This window comes from Nycticebus coucang, chromosome 2 (assembly GCF_027406575.1).
Source record: "Nycticebus coucang isolate mNycCou1 chromosome 2, mNycCou1.pri, whole genome shotgun sequence".
NCBI lineage: Eukaryota > Metazoa > Chordata > Mammalia > Primates > Lorisidae > Nycticebus > Nycticebus coucang.
Genome location: NC_069781.1, coordinates 109,056,250 through 109,068,007, shown reverse-complemented (window position 1 = coordinate 109,068,007; position 11,758 = coordinate 109,056,250).

The window sequence follows — 11,758 nt, the reverse complement described above, 5'->3', positions numbered from 1 at the left end:
CACAGCCACACCTCCTATACCACACAGCCACGTTTCCTGCTCTGGCCTTCACAGACTGTTACTACACCCTTTCTTCTCTCTCCTCTTCCTCACCCCTTGAAACTTTGATGTGGCAACACTTTTCTTTGTGACTAATCTTTAGAAACCTTCAACATCAGTTTTGTTTCTGTTACCTCTGCCCCTACCTTTGGTTAAATTCTTTTCATTTAAATCCTTTTGAGTGTATATCTCTCTTCTTTTGGACTCTGACTAATTTCCTTTTTCCCTACTGCTCATGGAAGCTGTGTCCAGCCCCTCTGCAGGGCTTCTCTGTCTTACTGTTGGCCCAAACTCTTCCTCCCACAAACTTCAGCAGGAGCCCTATACCAGTGTGATCCAGGGAGCAGAGGTGTAATTTCTTATTTATTACTTTTATTATAGTTATTATTAATAAATAACTATTATTTATTAGTTTATTTATTATTTTTTAATATTTTATTTATTTATTTAAGACAGAGTCTCAAGCTGTCACCCTGGGTAGAGTGCCATGGTGTCATCATAGCTCACAGCAACCTCCAACTCTTGAGCTCAAGAGATCCTCTTGCCTCAGTTTTTCTATTTTCAGTAGAATCAGGTCCTCACTCTTGCTCAGGCTGCTCTTGAGCTCCTGAACTCAAGCAATCTACCCACCATGGCCTCCCAAAGTCCTAGGATTACAGGCATGAGCCATTGCACCCTACTCAGAGGTATAATTTCTCTGCTGTACCTTCAATCTCTTCTCCTCTAACAGTTTTTCCCTTGAGATATAAACATGATTGTACAATCTTCACCTTAAAAGATAAAGTAGAATTACCGACTTTAACTCTTCTTATTCTTCTCCAAAATATCACTTGTCCTTCTGTTGATATTTGGCACCCACATCCACTCCCTCCTCTGTTCTTCGTTGTTCTGTTTCTATGGTTCCTATTCTCCACGCCTCTGCCACTTTGTTCTCAGTTACTTGAATATTCAGGATTTCCTTTCTTCACCCAGGCTCTCAACATTTCCCTTCAAAGGATCTAACTTTTGTCCTCTTGAAGGAATCGTCATTTCTTGTGGAGAATCTGACCACATCTGTGGCTTCATCTGGCCCAAATGCCAATGACCTTCAAATCTCTCTATAGACGAATCTCTCATCAGCACTCCAGGCTACTTTCTGGATATCTACACTAGAAATCACAACTAGCGCCTTAACTCTATGTGTCCAAAGACATGTATCTTCTCCACATCAATTTATTCTCTGTTTCCTGGTATTCCTGATTTGGGTATTTCCTGCCATGTCACTCAATTTGAAAACCTGTGAACCAACCCATCAATCTCCAATCATCCAGCCATTTAAACCTTGACTCCTGTGGTGGTTAATTTTATATGTGTCAACTTGATTGGGCTACAGTATGCCCAGACATTATGTTTAATATATTATATAATAGGTATATCTTTGAGGGTGTGTCCAGAAGAGATTAGCACTTGAATTGGTGGGCTGAGAAAAGCAATTGGTCCTCCCCAGTGTAGGGGGGCATCATCAAATCATTTGAAGGGCAGAATAGAACAAAAAGGCAGACGAAAGAGGAATTTATCTTCTGCCTGACTCTGAGCTGGGACGTCAATCTTCTGCTCTTGTGGTGCTCCTGGTCCTCAGGTCTTCAAACTTAGACTGGAATCATCCTGTCTGGCTCTCAGGCATACAAACTACATCATCAGCTTTCCTGGGTGTCCACCTTGTTGGTGGCAGATCATGGGTCTTCTCAGCCTCCATAATCATGTGAGCCAAGTGCTCATAATAAATCTCTTTAGGCACACACATGTATACACACACACTTTCTATTGTTCTGTTTCTTTGGAGAACCCTGACTAATAACACTCCTAAATATTTCTTAGGTTTGTCCTGCCTCTTTCTCCACTGCCTTATTTCAGATTCATCTTCTCTCACCTGGATTAATGCAGTGATCTTGTACGGCAGTTGTTCTAGCTCAGTGTGCTGCCGAGCACACCATGCTAGAGCATCCAATTTAGAAGAATGTCTATTATGAGACTCTAAGAATGTGACAATTTTCTATATTTTTTGCTTTATTAGCTAAAACATGAAAGTGAGTAAGTCACAGCTTGTCAAGATCCCAGTTCCTCTTTGCATCTCCTTCCTTTGTAAATACTGTTCAATTCTGTTTCAAAATTAAAGTGATTCAAGGCACCTGTGTTCATTAGCCACATGTATTCTTTGTCATTTCTACTGCATTTCCAAAGTCGTAACAGCTTACTATTTTTAGGGAGATGGATTGCAACAGAGCTTTTTTTTTTTTTTTTCTGTTAGCAAGGTTCTGTACATGTCTAACATGCAACTTTGTTTTTATGACTACTGGTATACCATGAAAGCATTTCGTGACATTTTCTCTGCTTCATGAAAAAGTGAACCCCAAATAACTGTTTAAAACCCTGTGAAGAGCTTAGAGTCAAGAAAAAAAATTCACTGAAAATAACAGTAGGAAGAAAACTGAACTAATTCCTGTGTTGAACGGTGGCAGAAAGATGAGGCCATTGGCATGGAATGGGACCCTCACCTCTCATGGTGATTGCCTCCCACATGGACAGACAAGTGGTTTGACCTTCAGTGATCGACACCTTTGCCACCACAATTACAATTATGTCACTAGGCTCTGGGCTATTGTTCTCATTTATTTAACTGGGGGAGCTTTGAAAGGCTGCATAATCAGACTATTGACTTCAGACCACTAGGGATTGGGGGAGGCCAGGGCATTAGGGCTTTCTAAAGACTTCCAGAGACTGCAATGTGCAGCTGAGGTTGAGAGCCATGATAAACTGTTCCTTTACAGAAAGTAGTTACAGATTATGTAGTTGGCCTTCTGCTGTTCTTCTGCTGGTGAATAATTCTTCAGACAGAGAAACCAGAAACTCAGTTTTTCAGGGAATTACCTCTTCAGTGGCCTACTGCAAAGTCAAAGAAGCAAAATGTTAATAATAATATTTAATGTCAGATGGCTTCACATAGGAATCTGATTTTTTTCAGTATTGCTAAAGAGTAAAAAGCTATCAAGTAATTGGTTTTTTAATCTGTAGAGATTTAAAAATACGAATCTTTATTGGAAAGATAGATTAAATCCATGAGATCTCTTTTCTATTATCAAATGCAAATGTCTCAGCAAAGATTGTGTTGAGTGTGTATATATATGGGTATTTTAATACCATACTTTGCTTGTATCAACAGAACCAATAAGTAACACTTTTCAGAGTCTCAGCAGGGGGCAGACTTTTATAAATAATCAATTTCCTAGCTGCTATGCTGTCAAAGGAGATTATTTGATTACCCATTATCAGTTTAGTATAATTCTAACATGTGCCCTAAAAAGTTTTTTTTAAGTGCATTTTTAAAAATGCACCCCATAGTTACTTGTATTTATTATGGGTATATATATATATATATATATATATATATATATATATATGAGGCTGGACAATGAAGTTCAAGAACTCATCCTAGAAAAACCTGCATATCTCATTGCTGAATATCACTCTGGTTACCTTAGAAGTATTCCCTTTGGGAAGCTATGCACCAATGCCAGCACCTAATCCACTCTTCAAAGCGATTTTGGAACTTTTTTTCTGAAGTCATCATTAGAGCTGTTGTTGCACAAAGTTTGACAATTAAGTTCATGAAGTGGCTTTAGAAAAAATGCTATATACCTCATTGCTAAATATCATTACGGTCACCAAATGGCCTAGTATTTAGCTATACCATTGCATTATAATACTGTATTAATTATAGCATGTATGCAAAAATAGAAATTAAAAGGGATAAATTGAAGATTTTAAAATAAGCATTATTTTAAAAATATTTTCATTCTATTTAATGATATAAAAGCCTACTTTACTGGGTTATGGTGCCAGCCACATACACCAAAGGTGGCAGATCCAGACCTGGCCTGGGCCAGCTAACCAACAATGACAACTGCAAGAAAAAATAGCCGGGCATTGTGGTGGGTGTCTATAGTCCCAGCTACTTGGGAGGCTGAGGCAAGAGAATCGCTTGAGCCCAAGAGTTTGATGTTGCTGTGAGCTGCGACGCCATGGCACTCTACCGAGGGTGACATAGTGAGACTCTGTCTTGAAAAAGATACTTTACTCCCACTAGAAAATATTAATAATAGAGCAATGTGTGATTCAATGTGCATCATCATTTTTTGAAAATTTTTGTTTGAATCTTTTGATACACCATGTGAAGTTCTGGTTCTAGATTCTATTTATTTTGATACTTCCTTTTCATCTCCAGCATTGTTGAAAAGGATTCTTTGAAGCACTTGTTCATCCAAACGGAAGCCGCATGGCACTGGCGCCCTTGCCAGGCTGGGCCACCTGTAGCCCAGCCCACCCACTGATTCTGCACAGATGTAAGGGCACCAGGCTCATTTTCCCTGATGTGGATCAGGAGGTCTTGCAGACTGATTAGAAAATGTCCTACTTATATTTTTTTATCAAGTGGGCTCTTCATTTGGAATATTTCACTTTTTAAAAAACTCTATTTTTCAATTTCTAAGTGTGTTTAGTTATAAGAATTTTCACAACACAGAATCACTTAGCAGCAGCAAGAATACTCTCATCTAGCACTTTTCTTTCAAGAAAGGGTTATCTTTTCTCCTTGTTAAAACCTGAAATTTACCTTGAGGAGTAGATTTTGTCTAGGCATGTTTCAGAAATATCTTTCAGGCAACAAACTATTGCGACACTTGTAATTATAGAAAAGTTTAGCAGCATGGGGACTTCTTGGCTAAAAAAAAAAATCTTGCTTAAATATATTATTATGAGATAACCTACAAATTATCATGAACACCAAACACTTTCCTGGCTATTCCCTGTGTCTTTTTGATGATTCTCAATTACAACATTTTCAATGTAATAATAACACCTATAAATTCACTTAATTGGATGTTGGCAGACCATCACGTGCCACCCTGAGCTAGAAACTGACGAGTGTGGGGGCTGCTTTCATGACAGAATCTCTGCTTTCTTCTCAGATGCCCCAAGCCTCCTTGTAATAAGACAGCATACACATTGAATCCCAGGGGAAGGTCTGATGGTTTGGAGATGGCTGGTCCAAGGACCAGGAAGGTTGGAATTCAGAAATCCAGTAACTCCACTGTCCATCTTTTTCCTTTCTTATCTTTTAGTCATATAGGTCTTCTTCATTTCTTAATATTTCTAGATATTTTAAATCAGGTGGTTATTGTCAAGGGGAATATTTTTATTTTGAGACAGAGTCTCACTCTGGTCACCCTGGGTAGAGTGCGATGGTGTGATAGCTCACAGCAACCTCAAAATCCTGGGTTCAAGTGATCCTGTTGCCTCAGCCTCCTGAGCGGAAGGGACTACAGGCATCTGCCACAACATCTGGCTAATTTTCCTTATTTTTAGTAGAGGTGAGGGTCTCACTCTAGCTGAGGCTGGCTTGAACTCTTAAGCTTAAGCAATCTACCCACTTCGGCCTCCCAGGGTGTGAGGATTACAGGTGTGAGCCACTGCACCAGCTGTCAATGGGAAATTTCAAAAAGTGGTTATTGTATGAAAATATGAATATCATTGCTTTTGTATATTGGTTTGTCACTTAATAATTTGGGACTCATACAAATTATTAACTTCTCTATGCCTTAGTTTCCTGAAATGAGGATAATAGTAATGTGCACTTCACAGAGGACTGTTATGAGAATGAAATGAGCACCTACTCTCCCAGCAGAGTGCCTGGTACATGGGTACCTATTGTTATCGGGATGATGACTCTTTGGCCATCTTGCTGAATTCGCTTTTTTTCTTATAATAAAATTTGTATTCTTTTGGGTTTTCCAGGCATATAAGCATATCATCTAAATATAATGATATTTTTGGCTCCTTCTCTCCTATAATTATATTTCTTTCTTTCTTTTGTTCAGTAACAGGCAATAATAATTAAATAATAGAGATAATGCACAACCACGTGCTGAATTTTAATGAACTATTTTACCATTAAGTGATATATCATGCACAGATATGTACATATGTCTTATTAAATAATCAAAATATTCTTGTTTCTATTATGCTAATTTTAATTAAGCACAAATTTTGATGCTTAATAATAGGTTTTCTCTTTGATTTTATTTATTTATTATATTTTTTGTTTGTAGAGACAGAGTCTCACTTTATTACCCTTGGTAGAGTGCTGTAGCGTCACACAGCTCACAGCAACCTCTAGCTCCTGGGCTTAGGCAATTCTTTTGCTTCAGCCTCCTGAGTAGCTGGGACTACAGGTGCCGGCCACAATGCCCAGCTATTTTTTTGTTGCAGTTTGGCCAGGGCTGGGTTTGAACCCACCGCCCTCAGTATATGGGGCTGGCGCCCTACCCACTGAGCCACAGGCGCCACCCTTCTCTTCGATTTTGACATGATTAATTAAACTGGTAGCTTTCCTTGTACTGAGGCATCTTCCTGGTGACTGAGATGGCCCTATACTTGGCTACGGTTTATTATTTTTATAATGCACTAATGAGCTGTATTTGTTAATATGTTTTTTGTTTTTTTTTTGTTTTTTTGCAGCTTTTGGCCAGGGCCAGGTTTGAACCCACCACCTCTGGTATATGGGGCTGGCACCCTACTCCTTGAAACACAAATGCAGCCCTCATTTGTTAATATCTTATTAAGGCTTTTTATTAGTATTTATAAGCAAATCAGTCTCTAGTTCTCTTGGTCACATTTAACATCTTCCTCTGCTTCTGTATTTCTGCTGGATCAGTAGTGTGATCTAGGGACTTGATTGAGTTCAGGCATGATTATTGGAGGCCTAGCTCACAGATGCTACTCCTCCAGCTGAAGGACCGTAATGTCTGGGTGCCTCTTTTTTTGTGATGTCAGCAATCATTGATGTGCAGGCCTTAGACCCATTAATTCAGTAGAGATTATGAAATACCGATAATCTAATCATAGCAGCCGTTATGTTCACTTGTTAGATGGAAGACTAGCTTACCCTTCAATTTGTAAAGGAAACTCAAGAGAAAAGCTTAAAAACCTGATTGTTTCCCATTAGTGTCTTCTAGAGATGACCACTGAGCCAATGTGCTTTTTTTTTAAGTTTGAACTTTATGTAAATGCTTGAATATAAAATATCTATTATGGAAGAAAAGCATAATACAAGAACACAAACTAATTTGTTTTCTTCTTTTCATGCATTTATGTGTGGGGAGCTGTGTGCATTAAATAGTATTATGTATTTAGTATTTTTCTGAGTCAAAATGTTTCAACATATTTCAGGTGCTCCAACCAATTACAGTTACTGATTATGAAAATGTCCCATGGTTGGTCAGTGGCAGCTTCTTCAAGTTGGCTTCTGACTCCTTTGGATATAAACCTGGCTTCTTTGCTATCTGGTGTGAACATATATTTCAGGTCATTTCTGCCCCAGGCAGGAATTAGTCATCTGTTTAAGGAGCCCTGGCTCATTCAAATGGGCAGTAGTCACAGAAACCAGGGGGTGGGTAAGGGATGCTCTTTGTTTTGGGGTTGGTCATCATTTCTAGATTTATTATTTAGCTAGCTAAAACAACTACAACCTAAGTTTAGTTGTTTTTGTTTCTTAGGAAAAAAATACTTACATTTCTTTTTTTTATTTATTTTTATTGTTAAATCATAGCTATGTACATTAGTGCAATCAAGGGGTACAACGTGCTGGTTTCATATACAAAATGAAATAATCTCATCAGACTGTCCAACATAGCCTTCATGGCATTTTCCTAGTTCTTGTATGTAGACATTTGTACTCTGCATTTAGTAAGTTTCGCCTGTACTCATTCTAAGATGGACCGTAGGTGTGCCCCACCTATTACCTTCCCTCCACCCTAACCTCACACCTCCCTTCCCCTCTCTTGGCCCTTTCCCCATATTCGTGTGCTATAGTTGGATTAGAGCCTTCATGTGAAAGCTATAAATTAGCTTCATAGTAAGGCTGAGTACATTGGATAATTTTTCTTCCATTCCTGAGATACTTTGCTAAGAAGAATATGTTCCAGCTCTATCCATGTAAACACGAAAGAGGCAAAGTCTCCATCTTTCTTTAAGGCTGCATAATATTCCATGGTATACATGTACAACAATTTGCTAGTCCATTCATGGGTCAATGGGCACTTGGGCTTCATCCATGACTTAGCAATTATGAATTGGGCTGCAATAAACATTCTGGTACAGATGTCTTTGTTATATTGTGATTTTTGATCTTCTGGGTGTATACCTAGTAGAGGAATTATAGAATCGAATGGCAGGTCTATTTTTAGATCTCTAAGTATTCTCCAAACATCCTTCCAAAAGGAACGTATTAGTGTACATTCCTACCAGCAGTGTAGAAGTGTGCCCTTTCCTCCACATCCATGCCAACATCTCTGGTTTTGGGATTTTGTTATGTGGGCTACTCTTACTGGGGTTAGGTGATATCTCAAAGTAGTTTTGATTTGCATTTCTCTGATGATTAAGGATGATGAGCTTTTTTTCATGTGTTTGTAGATCGTGTGTCTGTCTTCTTTAGAGAAGTTTCTCTTCAAGTCCCTTGCCCACCCTGAGATGGGATCACGTGTTCTTTTCTTGCTAATATGTTTGAGTTCTTTGTTGATTCTTGTTATTAAACCTTTATCGGAGGTATAACCTGCAAATATTTTCTCCCATTCTGAGGGCTGTCTGCTTGCTTTACTTACTATGTTCTTGGCTGTGCAGAAGATTTTTAGTTTGATCAGGTCCCAGCAATGTGTTTTTGATCCTGCTTCAGTTGCCTGGGGGGTCCTCCTTATAAAGTATTCACCCAGGCCAATTCCTTCAAGAGGTTTCCCTGCACTTTCTTCAAGTATTTTTATAGTTTCATGTCTTAAGTTTAAATCTTTATCCAGTGAGAGTCTATCTTAGTTAATGGTGAAAGGTGTGGGTCCAATTTCAGTCTTTTACAGATCGCCAGCCAGTTCACCTAGCACCATTTGTTAAATAGGGAATCTTTTCCCCAGTGAATGTTTTTAATTGGCTTGTCAAAGATCAAATAACAGTAAGTAGCTGGATTCATCTCTTGGTTCTCTATTCTGTTCCAGACATCTACTTCTCTGTTTTTGTGCCAGTACCATGCTGTTTTGATCACTATTGATTTATAGTACGGTCTCAGGTCTGGTAGCATGATTCCTCCTGCTTTGTTTTTATTGCTGAGTAATGTTTTGGCTATTCGAGGTTTTTTCTCATTCCATATACAACGAAGTATTATTTTTTCAAGGTCTTTAAAATATGACAATGGAGCTTTAATTAGGAATTGCATTAAAAGTATATATTGCTTTGTGTAGAATAGACATTTTATTTTTTATTTTTTATTTATTTATTTTTTTTATTGTTGGGGATTCATTGAGGGTACAATAAGCCAGGTTACACTGATTGCAATTGTTAGGTAAAGTCCCTCTTGCAATCATGTCTTGCCCCCATAAAGTGTGACACACACCAAGGCCCCACGCACTTCCCTCTTTCTGTTTCCCCCCCATAACCATAATTGTCATTAATTGTCCTCATATCAAAATTGAGTACATAGGATTCATGCTTCTCCATTCTTGTGATGCTTTACTAAGAATAATGTCTTCCACGTCCATCCAGATTAATACGAAGGATGTAAAGTCTCCATTTATTTTAATGGCTGAATAGTATTCCATGGTATACATATACCACAGCTTGTTAATCCATTCCTGGGTTGGTGGGCATTTAGGCTGTTTCCACATTTTGGCGATTGTAAATTGAGCTGCAGTAAACAGTCTAGTACAAGTGTCCTTATGATAAAAGGATTTTTTTCCTTTTGGGTAGATGCCCAGTAATGAGATTGTAGGATCAAATGGGAGGTCTAGCTTGAGTGCTTTGAGGATTCTCCATACTTCCTTCCAGAAAGGTTGTACTAGTTTGCAGTCCCACCAGCAGTGTCAAAGTGTTCCTTTCTCTCCACATCCACGCCAGCATCTGCAGTTTTGAGATTTTGTGATGTGGGCCATTCTCACTGGGGTTAGATGATATCTCAGGGTTGTTTTGATTTGCATTTCTCTAATATATAGAGATGATGAACATTTTTTCATGTGTTTGTTAGCCATTCGTCTGTCATCTTTAGAGAAAGTTCTATTCATGTCTCTTGCCCATTGATATAAGGGATTGTTGGCTTTTTCCATGTGGATTAATTTGAGTTCTCTATAGATCCTGGTTATCAAGCTTTTGTCTGATTGAAAATATGCAAATATCCTTTCCCATTGTGTAGGTTGTCTCTTTGCTTTGGTTATTGTCTCCTTAGCTGTACAGAAGCTTTTCGGTTTAATGAAGTCCCATTTGTTTATTTTTGTTGTTGTTGCAATTGCCATGGCAGTCTTCTTCATGAAGTCTTTCCCCAGGCCAATATCTTCCAGTGTTCTTCCTATGCTTTCTTGGAGGATTTTTATTGTTTCATGCCTTAAATTTAAGTCCTTTATCCATCTTGAATCAATTTTTGTGAGTGGGGAAAGGTGTGGGTCCAGTTTCAGTCTTTTACATGTAGACATCCAGTTCTCCCAACACCATTTATTGAATAGGGAGTCTTTCCCCCAAGGTATGTTCTTGTTTGGTTTATTGAATATTAGGTGGTTGTAAAATGTTAGTTTCATTTCTTGGTTTTCAATTCAATTCCAAGTGTCTATGTCTCTGTTTTTGTGCCAGTACCATGCTGTCTTGACCACTATGGCTTTGTAGTACAGACTAAAATCTGGTATACTGATGCCCCCAGCTTTATTTTTGTTACAGAGAACTGCCTTAGCTATACAGGGTTTTTTCCGGTTCCATACAAAATGCAGAATCATTTTTTCCAAATCTTGAAAGTACAATGTTGGTATTTTGATAGGAATGGCATTGAATAGGTAGATTGCTTTGGGAAGTATAGACATTTTAACAATGTTGATTCTTCCCATCCATGAGCATGGTATGTTCTTCCATTTGTTAATATCCTCTGCTGTTTCCTTTCTGAGGATTTCATAGTTTTCTTTATAGAGGTCCTTCACCTCCTTCGTTAGGTATACTCCTAGGTATTTCATTTTCTTTGAGACTATGGTGAAGGGAGTTGTGTCCTTAATTAGCTTCTCATCTTGACTGTTATTGGTGTACACAAAGGCTACTGACTTGTGGGCATTGATTTTATATCCTGAAACATTACTGTATTTTTTGATGACTTCTAGGAGTCTTGTGGTTGAGTCTTTGGGGTTCTCTAAGTATAAGATCATGTCATCAGCAAAGAGGGAGAGTTTGACCTCCTCTGCTCCCATTTGAATTCCGTTTATTTCCTTGTCTTGCCTAATTGTATTGGCTAGAACTTCCAGCACTGCGTTGAATAGTAAAGGTGACAGAGGATAACCTTGTCTGGTTCCAGTTCTAAGAGGAAAAGCTTTCAGTTTTACTCCATTCAGTAAAATATTGGCTGTGGGTTTTTCATAGATAGCTTTAATTAGTTTTAGAAATGTGCCACCTATGCCTATACTCTTCAGTGTTCTAATTAGAAAAGGATGCTGGATTTTATCAAATGCTTTTTCTGCATCTATTGAGAGGATCATGTGATCTTTATTTTTGCCTCTGTTAATATGGTGGATAACGTTTATAGACTTGCGTATGTTAAACCAGCCTTGCATCCCTGTAGTATAGACATTTTAACAATATTGATTCTTCCCAGCCATGAGCATGTTTTTCCATTTGTTAA